The sequence below is a fragment of the Choristoneura fumiferana genome, chromosome 15 (assembly GCF_025370935.1).
Source record: "Choristoneura fumiferana chromosome 15, NRCan_CFum_1, whole genome shotgun sequence".
NCBI classification, from domain to species: domain Eukaryota; kingdom Metazoa; phylum Arthropoda; class Insecta; order Lepidoptera; family Tortricidae; genus Choristoneura; species Choristoneura fumiferana.
Genome location: NC_133486.1, coordinates 1,270,211 through 1,286,637, shown reverse-complemented (window position 1 = coordinate 1,286,637; position 16,427 = coordinate 1,270,211). Strand labels below are relative to the sequence as shown.

At 38.2% G+C, this 16,427-nt stretch overlaps 1 pseudogene; it reads right to left on the bottom strand.

Moving 5' to 3' along the window:
• Positions 1-175: 175 nt before the first annotated feature.
• On the bottom strand, positions 176-1,014 carry LOC141435680 (uncharacterized; annotated as a pseudogene).
• Positions 1,015-16,427: the final 15,413 nt, after the last annotated feature.

Here is a 16,427-nt window from a genome sequence, read left to right as displayed (position 1 = left end):
GCTGCATAAAGTTTAAAGTCTGAACACTCACTAGTACGGTATTTTTTAATAGCAGGTAGCACTGAAATATTTGCGCCCGTATCAACTAAAAATCTCAGTCCACTATTAAAGTCAGTAACACATAATCGACGGCGAGGGGAAATAGTACAGACTTCCGTCGGTGACTGTACTATACTTATTCGTTTCCCTGCCGTTTCACCCACGCGCACGGTTGGATACACTTTTTTGCGTCAGGTCCGAAATGATAATGGTAAAAGCATAACCATTCGGGGTTGTTTAAAGCACGCTGCGGCGTACGGCGTGCCGACGCACTTCTGGGCCTGGATGCTGACCGTCCGCCGCGACATCTCCTGCTGAAGTTCCGTTGTCGTGGCCTTGACCTTTTGAGGTCCATCATCCGGACGCTCAGCTTGGCTATTTCCGCCAATATAATTCCTGTGTCGCTTGCTCTGCTGGTGCTAGCTGCTTCGTGAGTTGGGGCGTGTTGTGCCTCCACCGATGAAATCTGCCGACTCATCGTGGCCTCATATACATCGTCGGCGATTGCTGCCAATTTGTCCATCTCCGTGACTTGTGACGCTATCAAAACTGCTCGCACCGTAGTTGGTATGTGTTTTTGCCACATAATCCGAATAGTTTCATCAGGAAAGTTGTCCTTTGCCATGTCCTTCATCCGCTGCTACAATTGGGATGGCTTTTGATTTGGGAAGTCCATTTCGCCTAATAATTTCTCTATTCTTCCAGCATGGTCAGTAATTTTGTCTTGAGAGTATCATATTTCTTCGACGCCGGAGGGTTGGTTAAAAAATCCGTCAGTCTCACTATCACTTCTTTGGGTAGTTTGGATACGATAATATCGAATTTCGTGTCGTCCCCCAATTTTTATGGTGTCAATACGGCCTCTGTCCTTATGAACAAAGTACGGGGTTGGTCCACCCAAAATTCTGGAATTCTACTGGTCACTGATATCGCCATGACGTCCGCCGATTCTTGTGACGCGTAGTCGTCCTGCATAGTATATTTTTAGTGTTCACTTATTAAATTGTAAATGTTCTGCATCGGGTCACCACTGTAACTATACTGTAACTACGTAGGTACTTGAGGTACACGCCCTCGGCCAAGGTTACGGATGTAAAAAATAAACGATTTAATCACGTAATTTAAATTTATTCAAACACACGTGTCGACAGTGGGGCCGGAGGAAAGCTACTGAAATTCCGGAGTGCATAGCCGTCGTACGTATCATGTAACGCGAGCTATCCATTCCTGTGTCCCTACAATTACAAATCCAAAAATAAAAATGTCCAATTTCAGCACTAAATAAAAGTCAAAAACGTTAAAAGCAAAACAGATTCAAATTTCTACCTATTCAAAATGATTAGAATGCAATACAATAACATTAAAAATATATATATTGTCAAAATAACGTACAACCTGACGCAAAACAATGTGAGAATAATACAATATTAACATAAAATACTCCTGGACTATTTCTGATCTATTTGCGTTAATAATTGTTTTAATAGTGGCCAATTGTGTAAGCAGTAATTATTTTCACTGATTAGGTGTGCTGCTTTCCCTATGAGTCTAGTCGTGATTACTTCTAAAATGTATAAGTATTGGTCATTTGGATTGTTTCTAAATTGTTTTACAACAAAATCGCATTTATGTATTAAACGAGTCAATTGTCTTGGATCCCCATTATATATTGGTATAATTGCGATCATTTCGCTAATGAAGGAGTTACTTTGAGATGGTCTTTGTAGTATACCCAAAGGTGGCATGTGGTGTATGGGGTTAGGTGTTGGTACTGAATTAATAGTTGGATCTGGTTCATAATTTGGAAAGTGAGATGATTCATTAATTGATGACGTTTTGTCGTCATCTAATATGGAATTGGGATGCATATAATCTTATTCTTGTTCTTGCTCTTCTAAATTGATATTATCACGAAATGGTTCGGCTAGTTGTTCAACTATATCACCTGGTTGTGCCACTGGTACGGCTACGTTTGCTGACTCATTAGGCGCTATTTGGGCTTTTTGCCTTATAGCTTGTGCCGGTACTGATTGTCTAACTGCTCTCCTCGCTGCATTTGCTGACAAATCCATATTTAAAAGTCGATTTGTTCTACTTTTACACCGTAAATATCAAGAACCGTAAATTTTATTAATTTTATTTTAAAAATTGAATATGTACTATTCTCTGTTGGATAAAGACTACAAGTATTGATCCTTAATATTTCGTTAGTTTTATTAATTATTACTGTGTAATCGTTTTCCGATATACACGTAATTGACCCCTTTTTCATGAAATATAAAATCTGCAATTTTTATTTGTCTGACCTACGCGTACCTTTTTTTATAAGAGTCAAATTAATACACACACAAGAATAAAATACAATTATAAACGTTAACCATCAATTCGCTATTCGCTGCAGACGAGTTCGCAAAAGGTTATGTATATAAAGATTTACACACACACACAAAATACAATAGTATGATTATTGAGATTTTGGTAAGGAAAGAAAGGTTTTTGGGAACGACTTTTTTTGTGTCTACCGTATGGATCCTCCCGATCCTGTAGCTGCTCCTCTCAGTACTTTGTTATTTTTCAACGTGGTTTTTCAGCGTGTTTCGTTACTATTGGGTACCACTAATCTCAAGTTTTATTTGTTTGGTTCGTTATTCCGACAAATTCTTGAAAGAACAGAGCTCCGAGGAAAAATAAAGCTGGTCACTTACTTCAGTGTCTGCTTTCACCTGGAGTTCTTCGGAATTTCCGTAACCGGTCTGTGCCAGTCAAGTTGGGTCGTGGCCTACTCAACCTGTCGAGATGAGGTTCCAACGTTGAGGGTCCGAGGTTGTTACTTAATTGAAACTGCGACTTTGGGTTAAGACTTATATTCACTTCAAAGTACAACTGCACGGAGAGAGGAGGTGCTCCAGAATGATCTTTAGGAGACGCAGCTCCCGTTTATATATGCTTCTGATGCATCTTAGTCACCCCTCTACTAATTGGCGTAACCATCTCAAGAGCACACAACAACTATAAATGTCATCATAAAATAATGAAGTTATTGCAGATACGTGATGCTTGAATTGGTTCGCTCTTGACTTCGCTGTCCTCTGCGATGTCCTGAAGTGCTTCAATTTTGTCTTGGATATCATTATATTTTTTAAACAGGCTCGACAGGTTCGTGTTCCTGGTTTGACGTAATTTTCGACTATTTTGATTAAAGTAATTTTTTGGTTGACTTTTTTTAATATTACTTTTAACGTAATTATTTGAAGGTTTGCTGAATGACGGTCTTGGGGGCAATTATTATTATTCTGCCTTGAACAAGTAGTCAAGTTGGGTCGTAGCCTACTCGACCTGTCGAGATGAGCTGCGTAGTTCCAACGTTGAGGGTCCGCGGTTGATGCGTAATTGAAACTTCGACGAGAGGTGCTCCAGAATGATCTTAGGAGACGCAGCTCCAGTTTATATATGCTTCTGATGCGTGGTATTTTCTTAGTCACCCCTCTACTAATTGGCGTAACCATCTCAATAACACACAACAACCATAAATGTCATCATTAAAATATGTGATCCTTGAATAGGTTCGCTCTCGACTTGGGATTAGTTAAATGAGGTGTGACTAATTATACGATAGAAAACAATGTTGTACAAGATTATGGAAATACAATGTAGTAAGGTTAGGATTCTTAATTAAGTTGGTGTTGAATCGCTGAAAATATGGTTTTGTAAATCTTTTATTTTATATTTTAGTTAAGGAGGCTGTATTCGGTTGAACCTGTTTGCGTTATTTGCATGAAGTTCCTTACCTTACGCATATTTAATGTTAAATGGAAGTTTTCTTCCTCAAGTACGATTTGAATTTGAATAATTTTTGAGGTAAGTTGTAAAAGAATACTTGTAATGCGGTATTTTCATAATTGCCATTTTGGCTTAATGCGTTTGTTTGTCGTCTTGATTTAGTACTTTTGAAAATAGATAACTTCTTGCGTTTTGTATTCTTGTGCAGAGGTTTTTATTCGATTTGCCCGGTTTTATTGTCATCGATTCTACTACTTCTTTTAAACACTTCGGTTTTTGATCGCCGAAATGTTGGATAAGCAATTCTTTTAAAGTTTCCCATCCCAATTTTGAAATATTGCAAAATGTTTCGCAGATTAAAGTAGCTGCTCTGTCTTTAAGTCTGCTCATTATTACTTGAATTACACAAGTATACTGATATAGTGACATCTTATCTATATCTTATCTCATTGGATCACGGTATAGTGGCTGTGGTGGACCAGTTACACGTTGATGTAGGTTCGGAGACTCGTAGTCCCGAAGAATACTCGAAGATTGTAGACTGCGTGGTGCGGCGACTCGGAGCTGTTGATGCTGACTTCGCCAAGGATTTCACTTTAGACTTGATTTTAAAGTAAACTCAATAACAGCGATTACAATATTTAATACTTGGAGAGTTTTACTGGATTTTCTAGAAGAAAGGATCGAAGGCTATTGAATGCGTTCGTCGCAGGTTATCGAATGCGCCTCAGGCTATCGAATGAGTAGTGTGTTCGTAGCCACCAGATTATATATGTTAGGACTTTACCATACAGTGGTCTTAGTTCCGGCTAAAAATGGTGCAAAAACAGAGTCGTAAAAAATGTCGTAAATTTTGCGTTAACGATCTGTACGTGAGGTTTTACTTGACATGATCTTAATTTATCGGCAAATTATACGAAATGTTAATATTTAGGAAAAACAGGAATAATTGATGTCACTTTGGACGGTGGCTGATGCAATAGTAGGTTAAGATTACATTGTACGACTCGTTATGTACATATAGTCCCGTCCTAGGGTAAAATTATTTGAAAATTAATTTCGAAAATTGATTTGAAAGTAATTTCGCAATATAAAATCATTATAATTTTCCATAAAATTGTTAAAATCTCTCCTTAATCTATGTTAGTATTAAGTGTAAAATTTTGCCATAATTGTACGTTGTTAGTATACCTTCACCGTTATAACTAATTGTAACACTATGATGCTTGTACCTAGTCCTTGAATCTTAATATTTCGTTTCACTCTTAGTCTTGTCAAAGCTTACATCTTGTATGCTCGTTAAGAATTTGGCTTTTCTTGCCTTGGTTACGCCTCTTGTCTTGGACTTCTTTATCTTCTAGGAAAGGAAATGAGATAGAAATCTAAATTTACATTATTCTATTAACACAAATCGAGAATATTAAATACATGATATATATTATGTGGATCCTTATAGATAATTATACATAATAATACGTAAGCCCCACTATGATCAATATAATATACAGTATGACTATGGTGGGTACTTCGTATGATCTCTTAGTCGCCTTGTACGACATCCAAAAAGATCAAAATTGGGGAGGTCCTATTCTTACACCCGGGTACCACACGGGGATACACTTTAATTTGTGTTCACATTATAAGTATGGAGATGTGTAGAACTTAGTAACATATATTTTTATAATAGTAGGCCTTAAATAGTTCATAACATGATCTTTTTACTGTGACAATGAGTGATACTATAATATATCCTTTTTAGTTGGGTTTTTAACATTTTTCAATGGAAAATTTGTTTTGCGACTTCGGATTTCAACCGGTATAATATTTTTGTCGATTTCTCCGGTTACTGTTGCTTTTTTAAAGCGAGATGTGTCTTTCGGTTTTCTTTTATTTACAAGTTTTGTATAAATAGTACTGTTAAGTGGCATATCGTCACTTGGTGGTACTGTTTTTGACATTAATTTTTCCCTATTATTTTCTTTTGTTCGTAACATCTTTTTTGCTATTTCCTCATAAAGTGCATGTGTTCTATTCGCGTGTTCTTTTATTAATTGTTGCATATATTGCTTTTCAAAATTAATATTGGAAATGCTCCTTGAATCAGTATGACCAAATACGACTTCAAATGGTGTTAACCCAGTTGTTGAGTGTATTGTGTTGTTATAGGCATTAATTGCGTATTGCATTGTATTCGCTACGTTTTTGAAATTTTTGTCGTGTTTTGTAATTCTATAAATTTCTGTAATTGTACTGTGTAATCTTTCAATCATTCCCATAGAGGTTGGGCTGTTTGGTGTTCCTATGTGCAAATTAATTTTATGTAGGTCTAACATTTCTTTTATTAAGTGATTGTTAAATTCTGTTCCTGGGTCACTGTTAATTTTTAATGGTGTCCCGTAGAATGAGAAGTATGTAATTAGTGCTTTAATCACTTCTGGTGTCGACTTATTGTTTATTAACATTGCTTGTCCCAATTTGCTGAAGGCGTCTATAATTGTAAGATATGTATTACCTTCAATTGTGAATAGATCTATAAAAATTTACTCAAATGGTTTATTTTGGGTTTGTGTTAGTTGTAGTAATGGCTTAATTGGTCGCCTATCATATTTCATTCGTTTACATATATCACAGGAATGATTTAATTTCTTTAACTGTTTTTGGTAAAGGATAGTTCAACACTGATTTTATTTTGTCTTCGTTTGGTTTTAATCCTTCTTTAGTGATTGTATGACCGAGATATAAAACTTCTTTTCGTAAAAATTCAGATTTGTCCAACTGTACTTTTAAATTTGCTTGTCTGAGTGTTTCAAATACTTTTCTTAGACGCGTTATATGTTCTGATAGGGTTGCTGAGAATATAATAATATCATCTAAGTATGTATATAAGACAATGTGTGCCTTGAAGTCCTTTCAGTATATTATCCATAGTACGTTGAAATGTTGCAGGTGCTGTTTTTAATCCAAAGGGCATTCTTAGAAATTCATAATGTCCGTATTGCGTGCTGAAGGCTGTTTTTTGTATATCTGCTTTATTGACTTCAATTTGATGATACCCTGATGCTAAATCTAAGGTTGTGAAATATGTACTATTCCCTAATTTGTCGAAAATGTCATTAATATTGGGTAAAGGGTATTTGTCGTCAATAGTAACTTCATTTAACTTCCGATAGTCAATCACCATTCTATACTTTTGTTCATTTGTGGCATCCAGTTTTTTTGGTATGATGTGTACTGGTGCGCTCCATGGAGAAAATGAGGGTTTAATGATATTATTTTGTAATAATTTATCTACTTGGTTTTTAATTTCAGTTGTTTGACTGGGTGATTGTCTATATGGTCTTATGTAAATTGGGTTTTAATTTTTTGTCCTAATGTGATGTTTTACTTCATGCGTAAATGTAAGAGGAATCTTTTCGTGAAAGAATATGTCTCTATAGTCATAGCATAATTTAATAATGGCTTGTTTTTCTTCTTCATTCATGTGTTTCGTACGAAGTCTTTCTAAATTTTTTGTTTTAAATTTCGGCAATCAAGTAGTCATTAAGTTTGGTATTGTAAAATAATTATAACATAAACAGAACAGAGCTCGAGTTGTTAACTAAACATGCTTATCGTTATCGTACACTTAGAACAGGGCCGACTAAGTGTAATAAGAGACGCTTTGTTAGAGGTGCCTCAAGTTGTAAAGCGTGTTTTGTAAATAATATTTAGATGGTTCCGTGACTAAATTATATGCGCTCTTAATTTAATTTGATACAATTATGATTAAGCTTTTATATTGAGTGTTTTATATTGTTATTTGGTGGGTCCATTACTTTTGAACTTTGAGAAATAATAGTGTTACTTTTCCAGTTGTTGACATTAAGTGTCACATTTCCAGTGAAACAGTTTGCTTCATAATAATTTATTTGGTTTTCATAATACCGTCTCACGCTGGACTGGATTTTCGTAATTGTTTCGGTTGGGATTGGCATGCTTTTAAAGGCTACTTACAAAGAAAGCGAAAACAATACAATACTCTCCCCTAAGTCATCCGGGAAAAACAAGTCTCTGATGATACGGTAGGTATCTTCGACCAAAGAAGATAACAACAGGGCCCGTCGCTTTACTCCAGACTTATCCGATTCACCATTAATCACTCGCTGCACATTAGTGAGTAAAACGACTATAAAAAATATTCCACTCCTGCGTGTGATGGTCGAAAGTGAGGCTGCCGCCGAATATGCCGTGATTGTTTGCCATATCAACGATGGTGTCCGTGAGCGTGGAATCAGTCCTCGTCGCCAATTGTCCTGTATTTCAGGATACTGAAGAAAACAGCAAATCGTGCGTCACACCAGTTTATTATTCGGTTGCAGACTGCCGTACAAACATGGCCGCGCTTAACTCTTAAAATTACAATTATATACCCACATATGCTACAATACTATACAAATTACCTACACTAAATATATGCTTAATATATTTTAATTGCTTTGGTGTGATTAATGTTGTATATTCTGAACAGAATTTAATAAAACTTTAAATCAATACTATTATAAATTATTATTATTATTTCTTTATTTTTCTTTCATTCTTAGGTTAGGTTTTTATTATAGTTCTAAAAAGTAAAATACATACAAAATAATAATATTATAAAAACCTAACCTAGTTTGCCGCCGGTAACGGGGCAGGGCCCAAGCTACCGGTGGTCAGGGCCGCAGAGTGAGGAACCTCCGGACGATGCGTGCCGTGTCCAGAAGTACCGCCTTCTGTATCTGGCCCTTGATCCAGCCATCTAGCGAGAGTCTCTTGAGATGTTGGTCGAGACTCTTCGCTATTAGACCGTTTGCCGAAACGACTATCGGGACAATGATCGTCGAGTCAACATCCCACATAGCAGTCACGTCGTGAGCCAAGTCAAGGTGGTACTTGCTGAGTTTGTCCTTCTCGGCCTTCACGAGGTTCTCGTCATGTGGGATGGTGATGTCGACGAGCACTGCCTGGCGGTTTGATCGATCTGTCAGCACGATATCAGGCTTATTGGCTACAATAGTCCTGTCCGTGATGACAGATCGATCCCAATAGAGCGTGGCACGACCATTTTCAAGAACTGGCGCAGGGACATACCTATAATACGGCACCTCAGAGTCTACAAGGTCGTATCGAAGAGCAAGTTGCTGGTGGATAATCCTGGCTACTAAGTTATGTCTGTGCAAATACTCACCGTTAGCAAGATGAGAACATGCGGAGATGATATGCCTGAGTGACTCCCCGGGACGGCGGCATGCCCGACAAATGTTCGTCATGATAACTTCGTCAGCAATTGCACACACAAAACCCTCGGTTTCCCCAAAGAGGTCCCCGAAACGTAGCCAGGTCACCGACGCGAGAAGGTCTACATCAGGCCCTAATAGGGCCTTGTAGAACCGCCCGTGTAGCTCCTTGCTCTTCCATACGTTCTTGCGATCTTCCGTGCTCATTACCATAGGACTGCGCCAATTTTCGTTTGCCAAGGATAGCGGGGTGAGGTGTCTGTCTACTGCCACAACATCGCGATGCATCCCACTCTCGTTGCTAAGGAAATAATTCCTAAGGCTGCATACCTCGCGGTTGTGGAGATTTTTGGCATTAAGAAAGCCGCGACCTCCACATTTCCGTGGGATGTACAGCCTCATAACCGATGAACGTGGGTGTAGCATGCGATGGGTAGTAAGCAGTAGGCGGACCCTCCGGTCCAGGGCGTCCAGTTCAGTCTGAGTCCACCTTAGTATGCCAAAGGAGTATGTGAGCAGGGGCATCACCCAGGCGTTAAAGGCGCGCACCTTATTACCACCCGACAAAAGACTGTTAAGTACCTTTGTAAGGCGGCAAAAGAAACGCTCCTTCACCGTAGCCCCATAGTAGGCGCGCATGCAATTAACATTTATGGAATGAGTCCATCGCATGCGTCGCACTACACCACCGGTAGCGGGGCAGATTGTCCCACAAGCCCCAAGCGTGCCGGCAGCGGTCGCCTTTCTCGTCGCGCTGGTGGTGGCGGCGGCGGGGGCGAGGGCCCACGCTCGTCAGTGCTCGACTCGGTGCTGGTGTCGGGCGCCGTGGCGAACTCGGGCGGGGGTGATGATCGTGCAAGTTCTGTGGCCGCTCTTGTTTTCCGTCTTGTTAACATTTGTAACTTTCATAACTATAATAAATATCGACGGAGTTGTTGATTAGTTGACAACGTCAACCACGTGTCAAAATCACAATGGTATTTTTCCGTGAATAAATATGGAAATAGCGACATTGCGATCTTATTTATAGTTCTTTCACGCGTGCGATACTTTATAGAGAAATAAACTTTTCGTTAGTTGTTAAAATGGTCCAAAAAACATCAAGTTACAAAAGTTATTTAAAAGACGTAGTGTCGTGTCAGCGGTTTTTTTATTATTATTATAAAACTGTAACGGAAGCGTGTCTTTACATCCCTACTATACAGGATGGCCGATAACGTCCAAAAAAAATGTTGGTCCCTCGTGTCGTGGAGTAGCCGAATCACCCCATGTATGTTCCGCGATTTTTGATAGTTTTCGAGTTATGATTTCTTTCTAATTTTTTTCTAATTTTCGACCTGGCCCACTTAAAAAAAATTTAGAAGACTTTTCGACTTTTTTTTGCAACTAAGAGTAAGATCTAAGAGTTGTTCTTTTATGCATAAAATAATCAGCTTCGTAAATTTTGGTTTAAAGAGAAAAATTTACGGTCGGTGAATTAGACATACATTTTCAACTTTAAATTAAAAATCTAAACAGGTGATTAAATAGTTTCTAAGTGATAAAAAATGCGCTAGACTCAGCTTTCATAATCATTCTTAAGGTTTATTAACGATAGAGAATGCTAGAAATTAACCAAAACATATCGAGGTTGTTTAAAAAAAGTTTCAAGTAATGTGAAAATTTATTTTTAAAATTTACAAAAGGTTTTCAAAGTTACCACCTCCAGCAGCAATACACGTTCTACACCTGCGTAAGAAATTGTCTTTTAATCGGCTAAAAGCTACCCAGTTCTCTTTTATAACGTTCGGCTTCTGTAATCTGTCCTTGGACCGTTGCTGTTTCTTATTTATATTAACGACTTGCCTTCACTTACCGAGCACAAAGTTACCCTATTTGCAGATGACGTTTCTATAGTGATACAGGGTAAAGATGCACAGAACTACGAACATGCAATTAACCAGGTCTTTAGGAACGTGACTTCATGGTTGATAGATAATGATTTGAAAGTAAACCTCCACAAAACTAAGTTTATGGAGTTCCATGCACCACAGAGAAAACCAAAAGATATAAAGCTAAATTATAACGGCTACACAATCGAACGCGTTTCATCTGTTCGTTTCTTGGGGTTGTTCTCGATTGCCATACGAACTGGAGAGAACACACCGAGATGTTGATTGGGAGGTTGAATAGGTTTGTGTTTGCTCTGCGACGGATTTCTCAACTTTCGTCCCAAAAAACTGCTCTTCTGGCATTTAATGGGCATGTAATGTCAAATCTACGGTATGGATTAATACTCTGGGGTAACTGTTGCACTGTTCGGAAGGTTTTTCAATTACAAAAGAAATGTGTTAGGGCTATATGTGGTGCACGTCAAACAGATTCATGTCGGCCCCTCTTTCATAGGCTAAAAATAATGACATTACCCTCCCTATACATCTATGAAATGGGTTTATTTGTAAAAACCAATATGGGCCTCTTTAGAAGTAAAGCATCCGTAACAAAGCATCAATCTCGCCGCGGCACTCTTCTTTGCTATCCTTCGCTGTCGAAAACGGCTTGTTTTACAAAAAATGCTTTATGTATGATGGTAAAAGTGTATAATAATCTACCCATAGAAATAAGGAACTTTGACATGCCTGAGTATAAATATAAATTACGTAATTTTTGTCTAGATAAGTGTTATTATAGCATTAATCATTATTTTGATCCAATAAGCGAATAACTTTAAATTTCATCTTCTGAGTTTGACATAATATAGTATTTTAATGTTATTTAATATGGTACAAATCAATAGTTTATAAGTAAAATTTGCATGCTTGTTTAAGTAAAATGTACGCACTCAAAAACGCTTCTCCAACTGTATTTACTACTACATTTTCGCAAATAAATATTCTTATTCTTTTTCTTATTCTTAATCTTCTGCCTCGGCTCTTCTTCACTCGAACATTCTTGGGCGTATACTATTTCCTTGTAACAAGCCCCAAATGAAAGAATCGATGGGGTTGAGGTCAGGTGAGGGTGGAGGCCACCTAATTGGTCCACTGCGTCCGATCCATCTGTTGGGGTATGTTTCATTTAGGTAATTTCGGACTAGCGTTGCGTAGTGACACGGGGCACCGTCATTTTGAAATACCATAGTTTCTGAGTTCGATACTCACATCCTCCAGCAACAATGGAAGTCCATTTTCCAAGAAGTTTCTGTATGTTTCTCCATTAAGTCTGGACGGTAGTTCAAACGGACCAATTAGTTCGCCATTGAGAATACCAGACCACAAGTTAACGCTGAAACGATGTTGAAACGATGAGGCTCTCCCGTAGTGTGGATTTTCAATAGCCCACGTGTGGTAATTATGGATATTGAATATTCCAAATCGCTCAAATCGTGACTCATCTGACCATAAAACTATATCGAAAAACCCATCCTCTTGCTCTTTTCGTAACATGGTTTCGCAAAAATCAACTCGCAGTTGGTAGTCCGTGGGCATTAAAGCTTGGACTCGTCGGATGTGAAACGCGTGATATCCTTCATCGTGAAGTATGGCTTGGATAGAAGTCCTTGGGATTCAGAGCACGAGCCGTACTTCTCGTATCGTGGACGGATTTCGCTGAACTTCTTCCAGCAGTTTCTCTGCGATCAGGGTCAGCTCTAAGGATTCCTTTATGACTGCCGCGTCTACCAGGAATATGGCCTGCCATTAAGGTGTTATGCGTGTTAGTAAAAATACGATGGTCGGGATATCGCTCAGGTTGCGGCCCACCGCGACGTTGAAGCTGTGCACGATACAGTCGCGCTGCTTCACGGGCGTTTCCTCGTGCCACTCCATAAAAATAATGCATTTCTGCATATTCACTTACAGCCTTATTAATAAATGTAGAGTAGAGTAGGTTTAACTTTAATTCGAGGGTGAACTTGAGATTAGTAAAAGTCAGTATTAATAAACAAGAAGTAAGGAAAGAGTAAGCTAATCCAGGCTTAGTCTCGGACTAAAACTTAATCCTTGGTGATGCCTAGTTTAACGATGGAGTAATATTGGAGTAACCTAATTTCTTGATATGGTTCTTTTATTTTCTATCGAATCTTCAATGTAACCCTCTGCTACAGTATTAGACTTCCACCCACCATGACTCTCTTAAGGGTCGTAAGGCTTGCTCCAGAGTCAACAAGTAGAGTCGCAGACATCCGCCTGAAGCTATGTCCGGACTCTGGCTCAGGTAAACCTAAGTAGGCAGCAATCTGTTTTGGCATAGCACCAAATTTATTAATGCCATTTTGGAAAAAACGATTGCTTTTGCATTTTGCAGGCCCGAGTGCTTCATTTTTTCTAACAATTGCGTAAAATTCATCTTCAACCACGAATGTTCGCGGGATTTTCGTTTTAGTGTCGGGATTTTTTACGATTTCTTCGATATCAAGAAACTTTACCTACACTGTTATTAGTGTTAAAAGAATAGGCGCTTAACTAGGTATTTGACCAACACACTAATGTCCCAGCCCATATCCCAGCCATATACTGCCACCACCAAACAAGGCCTTGTTCAGAATGAGAGAGCTTGGGTTTAGTTCCCACGCGGGCACGGTTTGGATTGAATTCACACACACCATTGAATTGCTTCGGGTTTGTCCCGTCCTCGCGATGTTAAAGTCATTCACACGCGCTCCGCAAATGTTTTCCTGTAATCGTTCGTGAAACACAAATTATTCTTCTTGCAATTGTTTTTATTATGTTTAAATTTGTAATTGCAAAATTTGTTACGTGATTCTGTTATTTAAGATCTTTTGTTTCGTTAGGTGTTATTGATGGCTTATTGATATAAATTATCGTTTTAATGAGTTGCTTATGCATCAAGATAAAACATTTATTATTCATTTAAAAATAAGTGTAGTATGGTTACTGAAATTGTTAATAATGAATGACACTTTCTAAAATGATTTTGAACATTTATTGGCCTAAAAATAGTAAAAAAGTAACAAAATTATAAACACAGATTTAATTCGTGATGACGAACATAAAAAATTAACATAAAATTGGTATCACAAGACAATCGTATTTTTTAACACCTAAAGTTACCTATATACCTACAGATAATATAAAAATAGTTTTTTTTTCTGAAACAGACTAAAACTATTATATTTTCCATGTTGGACTGTGCCCTGCTCTGTGGGTTGTTAGCTTCCCCTGTTGGTGCCAAAGATCTATAATAGTCCAGTGCCCTTAGTGTAAGTTTTCGGTTACAAAGACGTCTCGAGACGTATTTTGTAACCGAAAACTTACACTAAGGGTACTGGTATTGCAATAATGTAATTGCTCGGTGGAGATGGGCAGCGTGGTTGTGCAGGGGAGCAGAATAAAACCCTTAAGATGGTTGTGTCCAAGAGCGTGTTTATTGTAATTAACTTAGATTATATACAGTAGGATTGTCGCTGACACAAGCAATATGCGTTTATGTAGCAGTAAACTGCTAGTGTAGCTGAAGTATGCTAAAGTGCCAATTCTACACCTCCCCCGAAAGTCCCTTCACCCACGGGGTGGCAGAGAAAAAAAATTAAACGGTTAGGTTAGGTTAGGTTATGCTGGTCTACTACTACGGGGGTGTGCGTATACTGCATGCAGCGACGCGCAACAGAGCGAGATAGCTACCAATACCCTCGGGGGGGGGGGCGACCCACACCGCCTCGCCTCAAAACGTCACAACATAACCCAACCGGACCTAACCAACCGACATCCATCAAAGTGTCGGTGTTGAAGTTTCCCCCGACACAAAGAAAGTTGGTTTATGAGATATTTAGGGGGTATTTTGTAATATTTTAGGAGGTATTCATGGGGCGTTGTATTCTAGGAGGTAAATGACACACGAAACGAGAAGAAAAAAAATTATTAAAAAATCTTTGGGGGGGGAAATGATGTAGAGCCAAGGGGGAGCGTTTATTAAAAAAAGTTTACATAGTGTTGTATAGAGGGTAGAGTCATGATACACAATCAGTGGTTAGACGGGACAAGTTGCACAAATTTGGCACATGTCTCGCAGTATACAGAAAATATAGGTAGACGGCACACTGGAAATAGGGTGGGGCGATACTATATATTTTTTGGATTTTTGGCTCACCCCTATGATAACTTAAAATTAATACTAGGTACATATAGTGTTAGTGACAAAGATACACGCTTAATACTAGGTTAGGACAAGTCGGAGGCTCATGTTCGTTCGTTGTTGTTCAAGTGATCAGTAATGTATACCCGGTTAAGGTCATACTACCATATAAAAACTCTTCCAGAATTTTTCCCATACAAAGACCGAGCAAAAAAAGTACTCTTTACCGGTTTAAAGAAGTCAAATTGCGTCGTTCTTTCTGCAATCGCCTTTGCCGCTCCTTCAGTCTGCACGTACAATCCCAATTGATGATTCGACGCGGTATACAGGCGACAGTCTACTACCATTAATCTGTCCTTGTATTTAATGTCCGTGTCCATTTTGCTGCCACCAGCCAACAATTTCCACTGTTCAAATTGATTGTCCGTTAGTTTACATTCGTCCATGAAACACGCGTTTGTATTGTATACAGACGCAAAATTAAATTGACTGTTGGGTGTTAGTCCCGTCAGTCGCGACACGTTAAAGTTCACATCACACAGCGACTCCATTATCATGGTTTTCCCTGTAGATGGCGGTCCGTGAAAGTACAAATTATTCTTCTTGCCCAATTGATTTGTTATATGTTTAAATGTTGTAATTGCAAAATTTGTTACGTCAATTCCGTTATCTTCCAAGAGTCTTTTCAGTTTCGCCAGAGTGTTATCGATTACTTCTTCGCTCATAATGTCGGGGTCCGCTTTAAGTTGGAATTTTTTGCCACGTTCCATACGTTTTTTTAACGTCTCTTGAAATACCAAAATCTTTGCAATGTTGCAAAGATGTTGCAATTAAACGCATGTTACTTGTTTACATTTTTTTTTTGAGTACTGGAAGCTGTTAATAGAATAGGAGAACTTTAACTGCAATTACTTAAACTAAGTTTAATTACGCAATAAACATAGTTCTCCTATATTTATCCTAGTGTCACTTGCCTTGCTATGAAATTGCAAGTGTTTTTTTATATTTAAAATAAAATAAAAAAACATTGTGGTAATTAGTTCGTTATTATTTTTCAACTTTATTGCACTTTGTTATACCATTTATTTATTTCAATATTTTTATTTCTTTAATTAAGTGCATAAAACTTCTTTCCTTTGTTATTCGGGTATCGGTACTTTCTCTATTCTAATAAAATAATGCCGTAACGGAGTTATTTGCTCCCAATACTAAATAAAAGGGTAAGTATGAGTCACTTATACATTAAGACCGAAGGTCTCCAACTATTGTCACGGACGCACT